At 42.7% G+C, this 18,542-nt stretch overlaps 1 pseudogene; it reads right to left on the reverse strand.

The window, feature by feature from the left end:
- Positions 1 to 283: 283 nt before the first annotated feature.
- The window catches only part of LOC120238250, a 30,952-nt pseudogene continuing 12,693 nt past the window's right edge, over positions 284 to 18,542 (reverse strand).

Genomic DNA, 18,542 nt, shown 5'->3' on the forward strand with positions numbered 1-18,542 from the left:
GGCCAGAGCCTACTGCACGAACAGCTTGTAACCTGGCAGGAAGGAGACATTGGATGTTTTTCAGTTCAAACTCCCACTTGAGAATGTTAGGAGTCCATTTTTCAATTCGGAAAACATTTTACTGCCAGATATTTGAGACTATTAGCAAAGGTTAAGGATGGCCAGGAAAACGTTTCTGGTGTAGGAAGACTGGACTTGGTGCCCACAACTGGGTGCTTTTATGTGATAGTGCAGGAAGGCGAAGAGATTAATTAACAAAATGGTACCTTCCAAGTATGTGCCGCTATGTCACACAGTGTCCTGTAGGGGGAGCTGAGCCTTTCAACAGCGTCAGCTGCGCTTTCAAGGCCCTGAGACGTTTTGCTTCCCATAACTCCTCTTTCTCTACCCCGCTCTCCATGGCTTTCCAGCTCTCGTAAATGTCATAAGTTTGATATGATGTACCGCCTACTGTTGATACAAGAAGAACGGACTCTACAGAGCACAGGAGAGAAAAAGACGGTGACGGAGGGACGATGAGCTCCTGGCTGTGTACTTGCTAGAGGGCCTCTAGGAAGTCTTTCCTCCCCCAGGCTTTTCTCTGCAGCCTGCCTCAGGGTCACACACCCTTCTCAGGGACGAGATTCATTTCGGGACTGAGGCCATTTTTACTCGACAGGGACTTGCAAAACCACACGTCTTCATGAGGTAGTGTGTCCAGGGTTCCTGAAAGCCATTTAAAAGGAAGTGGGGGGAAGGTCAAGCCATTTATTGCTAAGGATGAAATCCTAAAAAATAGGTGGGGGTCTAGGTAACTTTTGACCGAAGGAGAAAGAGTGGCTTTAAGGTGTAGGTGAAGCCTGATCCAGGAGTAGGGGCCTGAATGAGGTATCTTGTGGGTTCTGGGCAACAGGCAATTAGGTGAATGTAAATGGGATTGTTGTCTTAATTTCTCTTTCTACTGCTTCATTATTGATGTATAGAAATGCAATGTATTTCTGTACATTGATTTTGTATCTTGTGACTTTACTGAATTTGTGTATCAGTTCTAGCAGTTTTTGGGGTTTTCCATATATAGTATTATGTCATCTGCAAATAGTGAAAGTTTGACTTCTTTACTGATTTGGATGGCTTTTGTTTCTTTTTGTTGTCTGACTGCTGGCACTAAGACTTCTGGTACTGGGTTGAATACAAGTGGTGAGAGTGGACACCCCTGTCTTATTCCTGACCTTAGGGGAAAAGCTCTTAGGTTTGCCCCATTGAGAATGATGACAGCTGTGGGGTTTTAAGAAATGGCCTTTATTATGTTGAGGTATGTTCCCTCTAAATCTACTTTGTTGAGGGTTCTTCCCATGAATGAATGTTGTACTTTGTCAAATGCTTTTTCTGTGTATCCTGAAATGATCATATGGTGTTTACCATTTCTCTTACTGATGTGATGTATCATGTTGATTGATTTGTGAATATTGAACCACCTTTGCAACCCAGGAATAAACTCCACTTGATTGTAGTGGAAATTTTTAAATGTATTTTTGGATTTGGCTTGCTGGTATTTTGTTGAGGCGTTTTGCATCTATGTTCATTAGGGATAGTTCTCTTATTTAGTGGTGTCTTTATCTAGTTTTGGTATCAGAGTAATGGTGGCCTCATACAACGAATATGGAAGTATTTCTTCCTTTTTTATATTTTAGAATAGTTTAAGAAGAATAGGTATTAACCTTTCTTTCTTTCTTTCTTTCTTTCTTTCTTTCTTTCTTTCTTCTCGCTCGCTTTCTTTCTTTCTTTCTTTCTTTCTTTCTTTCTTTCTTTCTTCTTTCTCTCTCGCTTTCTTTCTTTCTTTCTTTCTTTCTTTCTTTCTTTCTTTCTTTCTTTCTTTCCTTAAACAGCTTATTGTCAAGTTGGTTTACGTATATCACCCAGTGCTCATCCCAACAAGTGCCCTCCCCCATGCCCATCACCCCCCTCCTCCTCTCCCCCACCCCCCCTCAGCCCTCAGTCTGTTCTTTCATAGATGTTACCTGTGAAGCCATGTGGTCTGGACTTGTGTTTGTTGGGAGATTTTTGATTACTGCCTCGATTTCTTTGCTGGTTATTGGTCTGTTCAAATATTGTATTTCTTCCTCTTTCAGTTTTGGTACTTAGTATATTTCTAGGAATTTATCCATGTCTTTGAAGCTGTCCAATTTGTTGGCATATAGTTTTTCCACAATATTTTCTCATAATCGGTTGTTATTTCTCCTCTCTATTTTAGTGATTTTATATAATTGAGTCATGTCTCCTTTTTTTCTGGATAAATTTGCCTAGAAGTGTCTCAATTTTATTGATTTTTTTTCAAAGAATCAGCTCCTGGTGTTATTGGTCTGTTTTATTGTTTATTTTTTATTTTCTATATCATTTATTTCTGTTCTGCTCTTTATTATTTCCTTCCTTCTGCTGGTTTTAGGTTTTCTTGTTGCCCTTTCCCTACCTCCTTTAGGTGTAAGGTTAGGTCATTTATTTGAGATTTTTCTTGCATCTTGATGTAGGCCTGTATTTCTGTAGAATAACTTTTTCTGCAACCAAAAAGTTTTGGATTCTAGTGTTTTCATTTCCATTTGTTTCCATGTACTTTTAAATTTCTTCTTTTATTTCCTGGTTGACCCATTCATTGTTTAGTAGCATGTTGTTCAACCTTCGTGTATTTATGGTCTTTCCAGATGTTTTCGTTTGCCTGAATTCTAGGTTCATAGTGTTGTGGTGAGCAAAGACAAATGGTACGACTTCGATCTTCTTGCATCTGTTGAGGCTAGTTTTGTGGGATAATATGTGATCTATTCTGGAGAATGTTTCATGTGCACTTGAAAAGAATGTGTGTTCTGCTGTTTTAGAATGGAATGTTCTGAATATATTTGTTAAATCCATCTGTTCCAGCATGCAATTCAAAGCTATTGTTTCCTTGTTGGTTTTCTGTTAGATGATCTGTTCTGTGATGTATATGGGGTATGAAGGTCCCCTCCTATTATTGTATTATTATCAATTAGTTCCTTTATGCTCATTATTGACTGTTTTATGTATTTGGGTGTTCCTATCTTGGGTGCATAAATATTTACCATTGTTCTATCTTCTTGTTGGATTGTCCCCCTTATTAATATATGGTGCCTTTCTTTATCTCTTGTTATAGTTTTAGTTTTGGAGTCTATTTCATCCAATACAAGTATTGCTACTCCAGCTTCCTTTTGGCATCCATTTGCATGACAGGTGTTTCTCCATCCCCTCACTTTCCGTATGCAGGTGTCTTTAGGTCTAAAATGATCTCTTGGGGGCGCCTGGGTGGCTCAGTCGGTCAAACGTCCGACTTTGGTTCAGGTCATGATCTCGCGGTTCGTGAGTTCGAGCCCTGTGTCAGGCTCTGTGATGACAGCCCGCTCAGAGCCTGGAGCCTGTTTCAGATTCTGTGTCTCCCTCTCTCTCTGCCCCTCCCCAGCTCATGCTCTGTCTATCTCTGTCTCAAAACTAAATAAACCTTAATAAAATAAAATAAAACAAAATAAAATAAAATAGTCTCTTGTAGCATATAGATGAGTCTTGTTTGTTTACCCATTCTGTCACCCTCTGTCTTTTGATTGGAGTATTTATCCCATTACATTCAAAGTAATTATTGATAGACATGCATTTATTACCACCATTTTATTACCTGTTTTGTGGTTGTTTCTGAAGGGTTTTTCTGATCCTTTCTTGTCTTTCTTTCATGGTTTTCTGGGTTTATTTCCCTTTTTCCTTTGCATATTTATTAGTGGGTTTTGATTGGTAACTACCTTTAGGCTTGTAAATAACCTCTCCTGCATACAGCAGTCTATTAAGTTGATGATCATTTAAATTTGAACCCATTGCTTACTCTTCCCCCGACTCCTATTTTAGGCATATAGTGTCGTATTTTATGTCCTTTTATGCTGTGTGTTCCTTGACTGATATATTACAAAAATATTCATATTTACTGCCTTTGTGTTCCCTACCTTCTTACTGTCACTTTGTCGTTCCTTTCCACGTACACGGTCCCCTTTAATATTTCTTGCAGGTTTAGTGGTCATGAACTTCTTCAGTTTTTGTCAGGGAAATTCTTTCTCTCTCTTATTCTGAATAAATTATAGAATTTTGTTGGCTGTAGGTTTTTCCCCTTTAGCACTTTGAATACATCACGCCACTCCCTTTTGGCTTGGAAAGTTTCTGCTCAAAAGTCCCCTGCTAGCCTTGTGGGTTTCCCCTTATGTAACTGTCTTCTTTTGGGTTACTGCTTTTTATTTTTTATAAACGTGTGATTCATTTTCTGAGAGAGAGCGCAAGTGGGGGCAGGGGCAGAGAGAGAGGGGGACAGAGGATGGAATGCAGGTTCTGTGCTGAAGGCTGACAGCAGCAGACTTGATGTGGGGCTTGAATTCATGAACTGTGAGATCATGGCCCGAGCAAAAGCCGGACACTCAGCTGACTGAACCGCCCAGGTGCCCCTGTGTTGCTGCTTTAAAATTTTTTTCTCTATCTTTATATTTTGCCAATTTAATTACAATATGTCTTGGTGTGGATATGCTTTTGTTGATTTTATTGGTGGTTCTCTGTGACTCCTGGATCCGGATATCTGTTCCTTTCCCAGTTTAAGAAAGTTTTTAGCTATTATATCTTCAAATAAAATTTCTGCCTGCTTTCCTCTGTTTTTCTTCTGAGACTCCTATAATATCAGTGTGGTTATGTGTGATGGAGTCGTTGCATTCCCTAAGTGTGTACTCATTTTGCATAATTATTTTTTCTCTGTTTTGGTCAGCTTGATTACTTTCCATTACTCTGTCTTCTAGGTCATTAGTTCATTCCTCTGATTCTTCTAGTCTTCTGTGCATTCCATCAAGCTTGTTTCTTATTTCATTTATTGAGTCCTTTATCTCTGTTCTGTTATTCGCTATCTCTGTGTAAAGCATCTCACTCATGCCTTCCACTCTTTTCTCAAGTCTAGTGGGTATCTTTATGATCATTACTTTAAAATCTCTATCGGGCACGTTACTTGTATTTGTTCGCTTAGATATTAGGCCATGACCTTGTCTTGTTCTTTCATTTGGGATACATTTCTGTGTCTTTTCATTTTGTCTAAGTCTGTGTGCCTGCTTGTGTGTGTTTGAACATCAGCTACATCTTCTGTTCTTGAGGGTAATGGCTTTATCTGGAAGAGATCGTGTAGTGCCCTGAAGCATAATGTCCGTTCTTCCCCTGGGCCTGGCACTTCTGGGAGTTTCTCCAATGTGTGTTACATGGGCTCCGCTGTTGTGTCCTGGCTGCATTATCCTTCAGGCCAGTGTTCTGTGGAGACTCTCTTTGCTTGTTGTAGGCAGGGCTTGTTTCCTGGTCTGAAAGGGGTGAGTTTTAACTAGGTGTTGCTTGTGAAGTGAAAACTACTTCCATCACTGTTGAAGCTTGGGCCCTGCAAAACCCCTGGATTGGGAGATTTGGGCCAGTCTTCTGCAGGAAGGGGCCTGCTGTTCTGGGGAGGATGTAAGTGTAAGTAGGAAGAGCAATTCCACCGGAGTGCGGGGCTTGGGGGCCGGGGGTGGTATAAGCCAGGTGGAGAGCTGGTGGCGCTGGCTCATACAGGTGGCCCTGTGCTTATGCTGAGGGGTCGGGGAGAGAATGGCACCTGCCAGTCCCTTTTTCCCCAGAGGGGCCTCTCCATGAATGCTGCCTCTCTGGGACACACTCCGAGATAAGCAAGTAACCTCCCCTCTGTGTGCCTCAGGTACCCTTTAGATCTCCTTTTCCACGTGGTGTGTCTGTGGGTTGTTTGCCCGCTTTCTCTCCAAGAGCAGTGCAATGCCTCTGGGTTCTCCTAGAGCCCAGCATGCTGATCTTTAAAACTCTAAGTGTTAAGTCCCACTAGCTTCCAGAAGTCATGGAATTTGAACCCTCTTGCTTTCTAAGCCAATTGTTACGAGGGTCCATTTTCCCCGTGAACTCCCCTGTATGCTAGTCTGTCACTCACCGTTCTTTGTGACTGTGGTTCCCTCCCCACTGCAGAGACCACAATTCGTTTCTCTCCCAAGCCGCGGCTCCACATTTTCCTATGTTTTTTTGATGTGGTATCTTGTCTACCTTTAGTTGTAGAGTTTGTTCTGTCAGCCTTCATGTGAATCTCTGGGGTATTAGGATGATTTGACAGTTACGTATTTGCATTTGTGGGAGGAGTTGAGCCTAGGATCCTCTTACCCCACCACCATCTTCTCCTCTTTGAATCTACCTGGTATTAATATCGGGTTTTTAAGGGCTACTACATACTAGAGCATATATAATCTAATTTGGTTCTCGCAACAGCCCTCATGAGGCTTGCTGAGTAGGGCCATATCATGGAACACACCTTGAGAAACACTGGCCAAGGAGTTCTTGTGTCCACTTTCCATAAAGAGGGAAAATTCAAAGACATATAGTTCTTTTCTTATTTGTAAGTATGTAGAATGATGACTAGCTGCCAGAGTAGTGGGATCTCATCCTATTTTGCCTTCTACAATATTCTCCAGAAACAGAGGAGTTACAAGAACCATAGAATTTGAAGGCTTGGAAGGGTGCTTTTCTTCTTGTTCTGCAATTCAGTTTGGCCAACCTGCACACCCGTATTTGGGGGCCATAAGTATGGGTCTGTCACCAGCTGGTCATGCAGACACCTCCTCAGGACCTGTCCTTGTTTCTTCCTGACCTGCTTTTGCTTCCATTCACCTCCACTTAGCTAGGAGTTTTCTAAAATATCCTAACCCTCAGCCCCATCTTTGACCCATTTAGCCTTTATATTTATATCCATTTTTCTCAGTCTTTTCCTACAAACTGAAGGGAAAAATGAATTTGGTTAGGCCACTGGAGCTTCAAGGGAAGGGTTTCTGAATAGAAGCAGAATCTGAAACGAAACTGAAAAGAGTTGAGTATTGAGGGGAATTGGAAATGAAGGAAGTTAGTGAGAAATGTAAGAATTTGGAATGAAAGTCAGGAGAGATATAGGAAATTCACTTGACAAATTTAGCAGGAAAGTTTTCATGAAAGTTCACAGACATAGGGAATATGTAGGTTTAACTGTAGGGTGAAGTCAAGGATTCTGAGAAAGAAGATTTATTTTTTAACTGAGGGAGAAAGAGTCAGGTTGGTAGAAGGGATTAGCCTTGAAAAGGGGGACTCCCTTACCTTTGACTTAGGTAGGAATGGAGAAAAGATGGACACTGGGACAGAGAAACATGGAAATGGACAAAAGTACTGACTACATGGTTCATTCATGCTTGATCTGCTCTTCCTTTATGGTTATATGACCAGATACTGAGTGAACTTTTCTGTAGTCCTGAACTGGTGCTACAGCCCAAAGGTGAAGAAAGAGTTCTAAGTGTCTGACATTTTAAATTCAAGGATCTGTCAGATCCTTTCCTAGGCACCAGGTTAGATCCCATTTCTCCTACCAACCTCTGTTTCCCCCTTTGCCAGGATAACAGGGTCAGAGGACTGAAAGTGGATTCACTTTGGGATGCACAATGCATGGAGAGAGGCTTGTCTTTTGTACTTATGGCAGGTGCTTCCCTCCCTGAAGTCAAGGGGAAGACTGTTCAAGAAATATAAAGATTGGTAGTTTCTGCATGAAGGGAAGTTATTGATATTTCATTCGTCAGCTGGTTTCTGCTTAGTCAATTGACTCTTAACATGCCCTGTACCACCAAATAGGAGAGACAGAATTGGGAAAAAAAAAAAAAAGACCATGTGGTATGGCCTACCCAAGAAGGATGCCAACATGCTCAAGGGCCCAATTCCCTGAACGTTTGGAGATGCATCCTGTACATGCCCACAAGCCTTATAGTTGACTCTGACAGACTGATTATATTGGGAACCTGAACGTGCCAATAGGTTTTGGGTGCCAGAGTTGAGGCCAAGGTGTATGCATATCAGGGGGTCGTGGCATAACAGCTGGAGGGTCGGACTGATAAAGAGGCCAAGTCTGGCGGGGGATTGCTAGTGTGTAGGAGATCTGTACAGTGGAGCCCACCATGGTGCCTCCTGTCAACAATGAGTTAGAGCAACTACCCTACCTCATCTTGTTAAGGCAGATGTTTGGCAAAGCAAAGACAGCTCTGTCCAGTGAGGGGAGTGGATAATTTTTTAATTGAATTTAACTTAAAAGATTTATACACAAAATAGAGTTAAACCTTAAATGCTAAGCAGAGGCTATTCTAACAGCCACAAAATTCAAGAGGTTAAGAGATTAAGTCATGAGGGGCACCTGGGTGGCTTAGTCGGTTAAGCGTCCGACTTTTGCTTAGGTCGTGATCTCGCAGTTCGTGGGTTCGAGCCCCGCGTCGGGCTCTGTGCTGACTGCCAGCTCGGAGCCTGGAGCCTATTTCAGAGTCTGTATCTCCCTCTCTCTCTGACCCTCCCCTGCTCACGCTGTCTCTCTCTCTCTCTCCTAGAAATAAATAAAAATATTAAAATATATATATACTCATATATATATATACTCATATATATATACTCACATATAGATATATATATAAAGATTAAGCCATGATTCTGTTAAGGGGGAAATCCACTGCTTAGTTGGATAAGAAGGTTTAGTAAAAGTTTCATGTTTGTATTCCCTGTGAACTGAACACTTTGCAACCAACCAGTTACAAATAAACCAAACTTGGGTTTAAAGCCCAGATACTGTAATGTGAGTTCCTTAGGAGCAGGGCCATGTTTGTATTAACACTTTCTCTATAATTCCTTACAGGAGTTAGATTGCTATTGAATCAGTGCTAAATACTTATTGATGTATGAATTAACTGATCAAATTGGTTTTTCCCAGAGGTTGGAAGAATAAGTTTTACCTCTGCAGGCCTATAGAAATGCAACCGCGGAGAGCCTGATCCATTAACGGAGTGCACACCATAAGAGATGCCTTGGGAATGTGAAACAGTTTGACCATGTTCAAGGACAACCCTTACCTCCTTTATTTCAGCTCTCACAACAGACCCCCATCTGTTCCTGACCCATACAGTTCAGTCCATTTCTTATGATCAGTTAAAGCTTTTTTAAAAAATAAACTCCCATTTTGGCAATCTGGTTTCACTCATTTGTTCAACAGATATTTTTGGGCTCCTCCTATGGTCAAGCGCTGTGCCAGGGGCAGAACCTTCCTGCTGTCGTGGTCTGGTGGAGGACGTGCACTGAATTAATGAAAAGATCTCACAACAAGTGCATAAACATGAGGAGAACCAAGTGTTCAGGAAGAGAGGAGTCTGACCCTGTAAGAGGGGAGGGCAGGGGAGCACCACCTGCCTGGGCTCAGGGAAATCTGGGGCTGAGAGCTGATAGATAAATGGGTGACAGCTGGTAAGGGGTGGGGACTTGGATGAGATTTGGGGGCAGTTTGTTCCTGACACAGGGAGCCACGTACAACGATCATGCAGCGGGAGTGGAATCTTTGGGGAGCTTATAATGTGGTTTATCTATAAATTAGAATTAACTTTTGCCTGATTTGACTGCAATGAGCAAATTCCCCATCCTTTTATCCCCCTTCTGCATTTCCTCAGATACAGACCAGGAAGTGGTTTTTACTCACCTGATATTGAAAATCTCTCACAGGTCCACCATGGCATGGTTAAAGGGCCTGAACAAAGTTGGAGAATCGACACCAATTCATTTGGGCAAAAGATGGGGGGAGGAAGGGACCCAAAAAATGGAGGCGGAACATCGTCCATGCCAGGTAGTGCCTGTTAATGGACTAAACAGTCATTTGATTCTAACATTCATTAGATGCCACTGTCCTTTACCAGGAGTTTGAGGGCAGTGTCCCCAAACACATTCTTCCAAAAACCAATGCTAAGATGGCTTCTTGATCCTAGTTCCTGAGAGGTATTGATCGCTAAGGAGCTCAGGAGCATAACGGTGAAGGAAGAGCAAACAGGGGATTAGGTTCCTGATTTCAAAGCAAAGCAAAGTTTCCTTCACTGAAGACTCAGGGAAGAGAAGGAGAACAGGATGAAAGGAAAATCGATAGGCAGCGGTGGGCACTGTCTCCCTGTCAGCGACCCAACTGACCCGTCACAGCGCCATGCCCTGTGGAGCCAGCCCATCGAGTATACTATCTCCCAAGGACACAGCTCATTTCTTTGCTAGAGGATGGAATTTACTGATGAAAGAAGAAAATACTATAGTAAAGAAAGAAAGAAATACTATAAGTAAAGGGCAATGATGGTTTGGTTGCAAAGCAAAACAAAAGATCATGGGAAGCTTTGCAAGACTGAAATTAAGGCTTGTGGGTCCAGTGTTTGGGGGACCCAAGTCACCCCCTTCCGAAGTCTCTTTAGGGGCTATGCCTTATGCTTTCTTCCTCGAGTTCTTGCCTTTGTCTTGCATTTCTCCTACAGAGAATCACTGGTTCTGGAACCAGACAAACCCGTGAACAAATCTTGGGCTGTCTTCGACCACTCTGCACCTGTATCTCTGTGAGGGTAAATAATCTGATAGCCCACAACACAGGGCTGAGGTGAGGTTAATACCTGTAAAGTACTCAGTGTCTGATTCTCAAATCTCAAACGAAGGTTGCATGACTCCAAGCACTTTTTGTACATTTTTGTTCACAGCTGCTTCCTCAGTGCTTAGAACAGTATCAGGCACAAAGTAGGTGATCAATACATATCTGCAAGTGAATGAATGGATGTTGTTCTCAGTAAGTATTATCTATTGTTATATCCATCTTTAGAGGCCAAGTCCCTTGGGGGGAGAAGTCTTCTCTTTTTCTGTGACTTTGTACACTATCTAAGGCAGACTGTAGCTCCCTGTGTCCACTCTTGCCCTCCAATGCGTATCTCTGCTTTCCCCTAACCCTTTACATGCTTCCTTATGTACTTAGCATCAAGTCCAGTATCCTTAAGGTGGTTTACATGCACATTAGGATTTGGCCCTTGTCTGCTTATTCTCATCCTTGGCTCCCTGAGAACAACTTCTGGCCAGTGTCTATAATAGAGCAGTTCTGTGCTCGAGTTTTAATGCACCTCATGGTTCCTCCATGAGCCATATCATTTTCCTTCCAGGCCTTCAAACGTGTTATGACTTTTGCCCCTAATATTCTTCTATTCTCCTTTGTCTGGCTGTCTCCTACTCATTCTTTGAGCTTCAAACTAAATGTTTCCTTCACAATTCAGCTTTCATTGATTCTCTAAACTAGGTTAGATATTTCTGTTGTAGTTATGTTCCCATAACACTCCATACACCTCTTTTGTATCATGTAGCATACCGAAATATTTGTCATATTGGTTTTGTAACTGATTGAAGAATCCATGAAGGCAGGCACCCAATCTGTATTGTTCAAAGTGGTATCCATGCAGCCTTGCCTAATGTATGACACTCAGTAGGTGCTCACAGAGGTACCTATAAATAAATGTCGAGTGAAGAACAAATAAAGAGCAAAGGCTTTGGAGTCAGGCACATCTGGGTCCTGATTCTACTTTCACTGTCTGCTTGTCCTGTGATCTTGGCCAAGACACTTACCTTTATAGAGTCCTAATGTTTACTTATGTAAAATAGGGATAATACAACTGACCTCGTAGGGTTTTTCTTAAAGGGTAAATTAGATACAGTAAATAAAATGTCTCAAACAGTAGCTGGCTCATGATATCTGCTTAATAAAGTTAATCATTATCATTATTATCATTAGTAATTTGGTTAAGCATGGCCCTGAAGATAAACTACTTATGTACTCATTGGAAGCAAATAATACTCAGCAAATAATTAGGAACACCTGTTTCCTTTACTATATTCCTTAATTAATCTCTGATGTCAAAATATATTCTTGACTTAAGGGCGGGAAAAAAAAACAAAAAAACTAAAGGACCACAAGTGACCACCATATTTTTAATTCTTCATATAGCATTTGGGACTTCGTGTTTCTCTTCTTATGCCTGGGCCACATATATTATAGTTATTGTATGATTCAAGTGAGCAGAAGAGAAGTATTTAAGGACTCTTCATTGTGCAAGGTCCTTCATTTACATTTTCTCATGTACTAATTATTAGCAAATAAATAGAGAAAGCATGTGGTAGTTAAAAGCATGGCCTTTAGAGTCAAAGAGATCTAGGTTCAAACTCTAGCTCCACCACTTACTATGTGGGCCACCTTGAGCAAGCTTGTAAGGTAAGGTCTGGCATTTTTCAAGTGGTTATTATGATTATGTTGTGAAGTTGTAATAGGTAGACACTTGCTAGGATAATAATTTGTGTGTGTGTGTGTGTGTGTGTGTGTGTGTGAATAAGAAGAATTTCCCAAGTCTTCACAGAAAGACATATTGTTTTGCACAGACAAAAAACCATTCCAGGAAAGTTCTCATCACTTTGTTACTGGAGAATGTTGATCTTCACTGTCAGTTGTTCAATAGGTGTGTTTCTTGGAGCAGAGACAGAAGCTGGGAGAGTCTGAGCAGGCAACTGATGTTTGCAACTATGGCAGGTTTCACTTAAGGTAGTCTGAGTGGCCCTCGTAAAATAGAAGTTGTCCGGGTAGATTACTGCCCTGTTTGAAGGGAAATGAATGGATTCCAGTGGTCACAAGGGTAGCAAGCAGGGGATAGGAAATAATTCAGCAGAGTTCTTGAAATGGAGTTGCAGCTGTTGTATTACCGGAATATGGCAAGTCAGCAACTACTTCCCTACTTATTAAAGGAGTCTGTGTTTCTGAAACTTGGCTGTATCGATTGCATTTTCTTTGGTTGTATCCTTTAGTGATATAGCAAAGAAGTGCCTACCTGGCTCAATCTGCAAAGAAAAAGAGCAACAGGAAATGGGAGAATCAAATGCTACGACTATGATGACAAGCAAGGAGGTGGTGGCAGATCCAAGAGCCAAGTATAATCTCCTCAGGTAGTAAAGGGGGCTCCCAAGCTCTTGGGTAGAGAACTCTTCTCAGTTAATCCCTTGTGTTGTGTTTTGTTGAAACAGGAATTCATTTTTGTTCTCTAATTAAAATAAAATGGGGAAAAGAGAAAAAATACAGGAGAAAATTATGTACAGAAACCATGTTAACAATGGGAAAATGGTGGACGAAGAAAGAAAAAATATCTCATGGTTGTTTGTCATCCTTTATAAGTGGGTTTGCAGAAAGGAAGGCTTCCAAAGACCAAATAGCTTCGTCTTACTTATTACCTTCCTCTCCCTTAAGTATAGATGCTTCTAAAATGTTCTTTCTCTTTTCTTTGGTAAAGAGGCCTTAATTTTTGCCTACTGCTATTTTTAGGCTAGGCATTTGGTACAATGTGCATCAGTGAAAGCCAGGCTGTGCCTGGCATATCTGTGATCAGAGTATGTTCTGATGTCACCTGTCACCACACACGGAAACCCCAAGTCTGTTTTTATTGCTCACCTTTTATAAAACACACAATGTGAGCGAGCACTCTAACTTGGTTTATAGACAGGCAATATTTAATCAGCTCTTGATTATTACTAGCCACCTGATATTTATCTGAACCATTTTGTAAAACAGTTTTTAAAAGTTTATTTATTTATTGAGAGAGAGAGAGAGAGAGAGAGAGAGAGAATCCCAAGCAGGCTCTGCACTGTCAGCACAGAGCTTGATGGGGGGACTCGAACTCATGAACCATGAGAAGAACATGACCTGAGCTGAAGTTAGATGCTTACCCAACTGAGCCACCCAGGAGCTCCTGCACAGTTCTTTTTTTAAAAAAGAAGTATTCATGTAAATTTTCCCTTTATGAATGAGGGTGAGCAAATGAGTCTGTTGAAAGTTTTCAACACTGAGGCCTTGGCGGTCACCATCTGTGCTGTGGTCACATGGTTTTAAGTTTTAAGTTACTACGAGTTTTCAGTTCATTTTTATACCTACGCACCTAAGGTGCTGATATCACATGCTTTGATGATGTAGCAGCTTCCACAGTGGTCATTTCTTTAATGGACCTTCTTTTTGTACATATTTTCCCACAGAGTCCTTTAAGATGGGTAAATTTAACTATTTTTATAGATGGAGAACACGGGCTCTCGATGGTATTAACTTTTCTTTGCTACAGACCCTCTGGATTTTGATAGGGAAGATACACAACAGATTGGTGTAGCTCAGCATCAACAAATGGCAACTTTGCTGAAGGCTTTGTATTTTTGCACTGTGTGTTGTTAAGGAATACAGCATAGATGCACAGTATAGGGTGACTTCAGGTAATTCCACCTAACACCACCGTGACTGACAGAGAGTAGAAGTCAGCCTGCAACTGATTTAGGTTCCTAGAATGCCAAGTAAATTATGCTCCTTTTGCCCTCAAAATGACTCCTAAAACCAGGTGTTTTGATACAGTGTGACAATCTGTGACAAAGGAGCAAAAAGTTGATATGATTTAAAAGCAAGAAATAACCTGAGTGGTCTCCGTGGGAGAGAAGACAGAGGAAATACATGAATAATCCAGTGTATACCTGAATTGCACGCTTCCCGGTTGAGGACTGAAGCCCTTGTCTCTCAGCCTCCGAGAGGGTTCCCAGCCAACCACCCTCAGCTGGAGCCCTCTCTGGGATTTGTCTTCTGAAAAATTGAAGACAGCCATCTTGCCTGTCCTTTTCCCAGGTCGGGCCGGCACCCACTGACAGGCGGTTGTGGAGGATGAAAGTTGGCCCTGACTCGGAGCAGCTCTGAAAGGCCCTCCAGCTCCAGAGCTCCCGTAGGATTGGCTGAGACCTTTGTTAGCACTGCGTCCTGGTTCTCTGTCTCTCTCTGCTTCCGACAACCTCTCCAGGGTGCTGATGCAGACGGTGCTCTAGTAGACCTGTGCTGCAGACTCGGAGTCTGCTGCCCAGCAGCCTTCAGATGACGGGAATAGTGGTGGCTAACATTTAGTGAGCACTTAATACATGCCGGATCCTGTTCCGGGTGCTTTATGTTGAATGTTCACTCTACCAGGTGAGGTGGATACTGTTATTATACCCATTTCAGGGCTGAGGAAATTGAGGCACAGCAAGATTAAAGAATTTACCTGGGAGTAGAAGTGTCAGGATTCAAACCCAGGCAGCCCCGAGGGGCGGCGGAGGGTAAGTGAGGTCAGCAGAGAGGGAGGTGAAGGGAGAGAGTGGTCAGGGAGGTGGGGGGGCGCATGGTACAGCCTTGGGGGGCGCACAGAGGACATCAACAGTAGGAAGGGGTGATGAGGGGAGAGTGTGAGGACTGAGGGAAGGCCTTTAGGTTTTCTCAGGTGTGAAGTCAATGAAGTCAGTTTATTAAACTTTTTTCCCCCAAAAGGTGTGCCTTACTTTCATCAAAATCTTGAGCCTGAGTTTTTCTCTAAGCCTCAAAAGTAAATGCATTCAAAGTATGAAGTCTGATAACATCAAATCACGGTGCAGGTGTGGAATGACGGGAGTGTAGGGCTGGTCTCTGGTAGCGCCCCTGTGGAAAGTGCTCGGCCACACCCTGTGGAGCGGAACACCCTCATCCTCCATGACCCCCGAGTGTGCTCCGAGATCTACAGCTCAGAGGAAATCCCACACACCTCCCAGGGGACGTGTAAACGGGTGTTCATAATGGCCTTGTTGTAAAAGTAAAGCAATAGGCACAATGACAGCATCCATTAATTAGAGAAAGGGCAAATCAGTTGGGGCCTAGTTACTGACCAAAGTGATACTTAAAGCAATGATACATGGGGCCCCTGGGTGGCTCAGTCAGTTAAGCATCCGACTTCGGCCCAGGTCATGATCTGTGGCTTGTGAGTTCAAGCCCCGTGTTGGGCTCTGTGCTGACAGCTCAGATTCTGTGTCTCCCTGTCTCTCTGCGCCTTCCCTGCTTTCGCTCTGTCTCAAAAACAAATAAACATTAAAAAAATGTAAAGCAATGACACGTGAGTGGTACACATAGCATGTATGAACCCTACACACAGGATGCTGGGTGAAATAAGCACATTTCAAAATAAAAAGAGTAATACAGGACACTAGCTCCATGTAGGGCACTGTTTAAATTACTTTACATATGTCAGCTCATACTTCTACCAAGACCCTAAAAGATAGATATGATTATCACTCTTATTTTATAGAAGTGCAAACCAAATTTTGCACGTTAAATAAATTGCCTAAGGTCACACAGACACTGAATGACAGAGCTAGCATTTGGACATGGGCAGCTTAACACCAGAGATCATACCCTAGATCGTATACTTATCACTCTAATCTTCCTCTTTGCCAAGTAGTATCGTACAGTTTTTAAGTGAAGCTTAAAACTAAGCAAAACTAAATATTGTGTATATATATATATATAGTGTGTATACCTACATCCTCTCCTCACTATATATAGTACATGTGAATATTACATATAATATTATATATACATCATATACATATATGCATGCATGCATACATTATATACATACATACATATACATATATGTGTATATATATCTCACACACAGGGAATAATGAACTCCCAATTCAGAATGCAGTTGCCATTTCAGTTGGAAAGGCTGTGGAAGGGGACAGGGAAGGCGAGTGTAGGTAGATACCAAGGTGTTGGTAATTTCTAGTCCTTAAGATGGTAGTAGGTTTATTGCGGTTTCTCATTCTGCTTCACAGCCTCATATAATATGTAAAGGTAGCATGTAAGTTACACATCCAATATTACATGAAAAAGGAGCCATCTGGGGGAAGCTGCCCATCCTGAGAATTTTAATTCAGGGCCAGGAATCTGCAGTTTTAGAAAGCAGTCCAGACTCCTCACAAGGAGTCCAGAGCCCACACTAGGAAAATCCCTGAGATAGAGGTGGGGCCAGATCTCATCCGCCTGTATCAGGGGTCTATTGCTACTTGACAAATAACCCTAAACTTGGTGGCTCAACTAGCGGCCACTTTCACGTGTGGGAGTTGGAGAGCAGCTGCCGGCTGCCCCTCACGGGGCCCCCCGCCCCCAGCAGGCCTCACCCGGTCTCTCCACGGCGGTGGTGGGCAGACTTTTCAGGGAGCTGGAGAGGCTTGAGGAGCTGCAAAGGGATTGCGGTGTAGGAGCCTGCTAGTGAGAGTTTTCACTGTAATGTTATTGCTGGACTTTAAGCTCTTGATTGCAGAGGCATCCATTTCCAAGATATCCATCTCCAGAACGTTGCCAGCTGTGGGACACAGCTGCTAGCAAACCCCTCCCCCGCCTCCCACAAGGTCCCCTTTTAGGAAGCCCTGGGTAACCTAGCTATCTCGGCAGTGACCCAGCTTATCTGTCCCTTGCCCCACTTCCTGCTTCTCCGTTTGCAGTTCACCAGGAAGAGTGAGCCCCTGAAACTCTACCCCACCCTCAGGCCCTAATGCAGGCAGAGCCCCAGGCTCTCCCTCCCTCCCTCCCTTTCTCCCTGAGACCTTGCTGTGTGGCCCTCGGGCATGCTATCGTGCTGTGTGTCTTCCAGGATGTATGGGCACAAATCTTGTTCTTCACAGGCCCCAGATGGCTTTGCTGAGGTACACACTGCAATGATAACAGGAATTACAAGGGCTGGTCCAGCCACAAGATCAGCCCCGGGGGTGGTTGGGGTAATGTGTGTGTGGCTCCTGAGGAGTCAGTATGGCCCCGGTGAAGGCCTCGGGTATTCCTAGCCCAGAACAGTACTGGCAATAGGCTGGGAGCCGCAGCTTTCACAATGTCAGGTTTGCTACGTTCTATTGTAGAAACAATCCCAAGGTGAGGTCAGGTAGAAGACACAGAGAAATGGACTGTCTCTCAGAAGGTGAGGAACGGGCAAAGGCCATTCTGAAGCAGCGTGCATACAGGGATGCGCGGGATTATTGCAGCCATTTTTGTAAGCACTTTATTACCCCGGTGACGGAGCACATACATTTGGTCAGATTATCTTTAGCACTTCCTTTTTTAACCACTTTTCTGGATGTGATTGACATGTAAAAAGCTTCACATGTTGAAAGATGAATTTGGAAATAAGTATATACCCATGAAACCAACAGCACCATCAAAGCCACGACATACCCGTCTCATCGCAAAGTTTCTTCTCACTCACTTTATTATTATTATTATTATTGTTATTATTATTGTTATTATTTGTGTGTGTGTGTAGGGACTGGGTAAGAACAGTTTAATCTTTTGTGTTTCTTCTTTTTTTAAACGTTTTATTTATTTCTGAGAGAGAGAGAGAGAGAGAGAGAGAGAGAGAGACAGCATGAGCAGGGGAGGGTCAGAAAAGAGAGAGATACAGAATATGAAACAGGCTCCAGGCTCTGAGCTGTCAGCACAGAGCCCGCTGCGGGACTCGAACCCACGAACTGTGAGATCATGACCTGAGCCGAAGTCGGACACTTAACTGAGTGAGCCACCCAGGCGCCCCTTTTTTGTGTTTCTTCTGATGCCCTTTCTGGCACACACCGTGGAGACAGGCAACTGATCAAAGATTTGAGGGCTGAGAATCTTACTGAATTCATCTTCGCTCAAAATTAGACCTGCTCCCACATACAGGTGACAGCACTGTTTATAATAGCAACATACTAGAAATAACTTAAATGTTCATCAATATTGGACTAGTTAAATTATGGTACATCCCTATATATATATAACAGGTACACCTAATGTAACAACCCAT

This window comes from Hyaena hyaena, unplaced genomic scaffold (genome assembly GCF_003009895.1).
Source record: "Hyaena hyaena isolate Hyena2069 unplaced genomic scaffold, ASM300989v1 scaffold_201, whole genome shotgun sequence".
Lineage (NCBI taxonomy): Eukaryota > Metazoa > Chordata > Mammalia > Carnivora > Hyaenidae > Hyaena > Hyaena hyaena.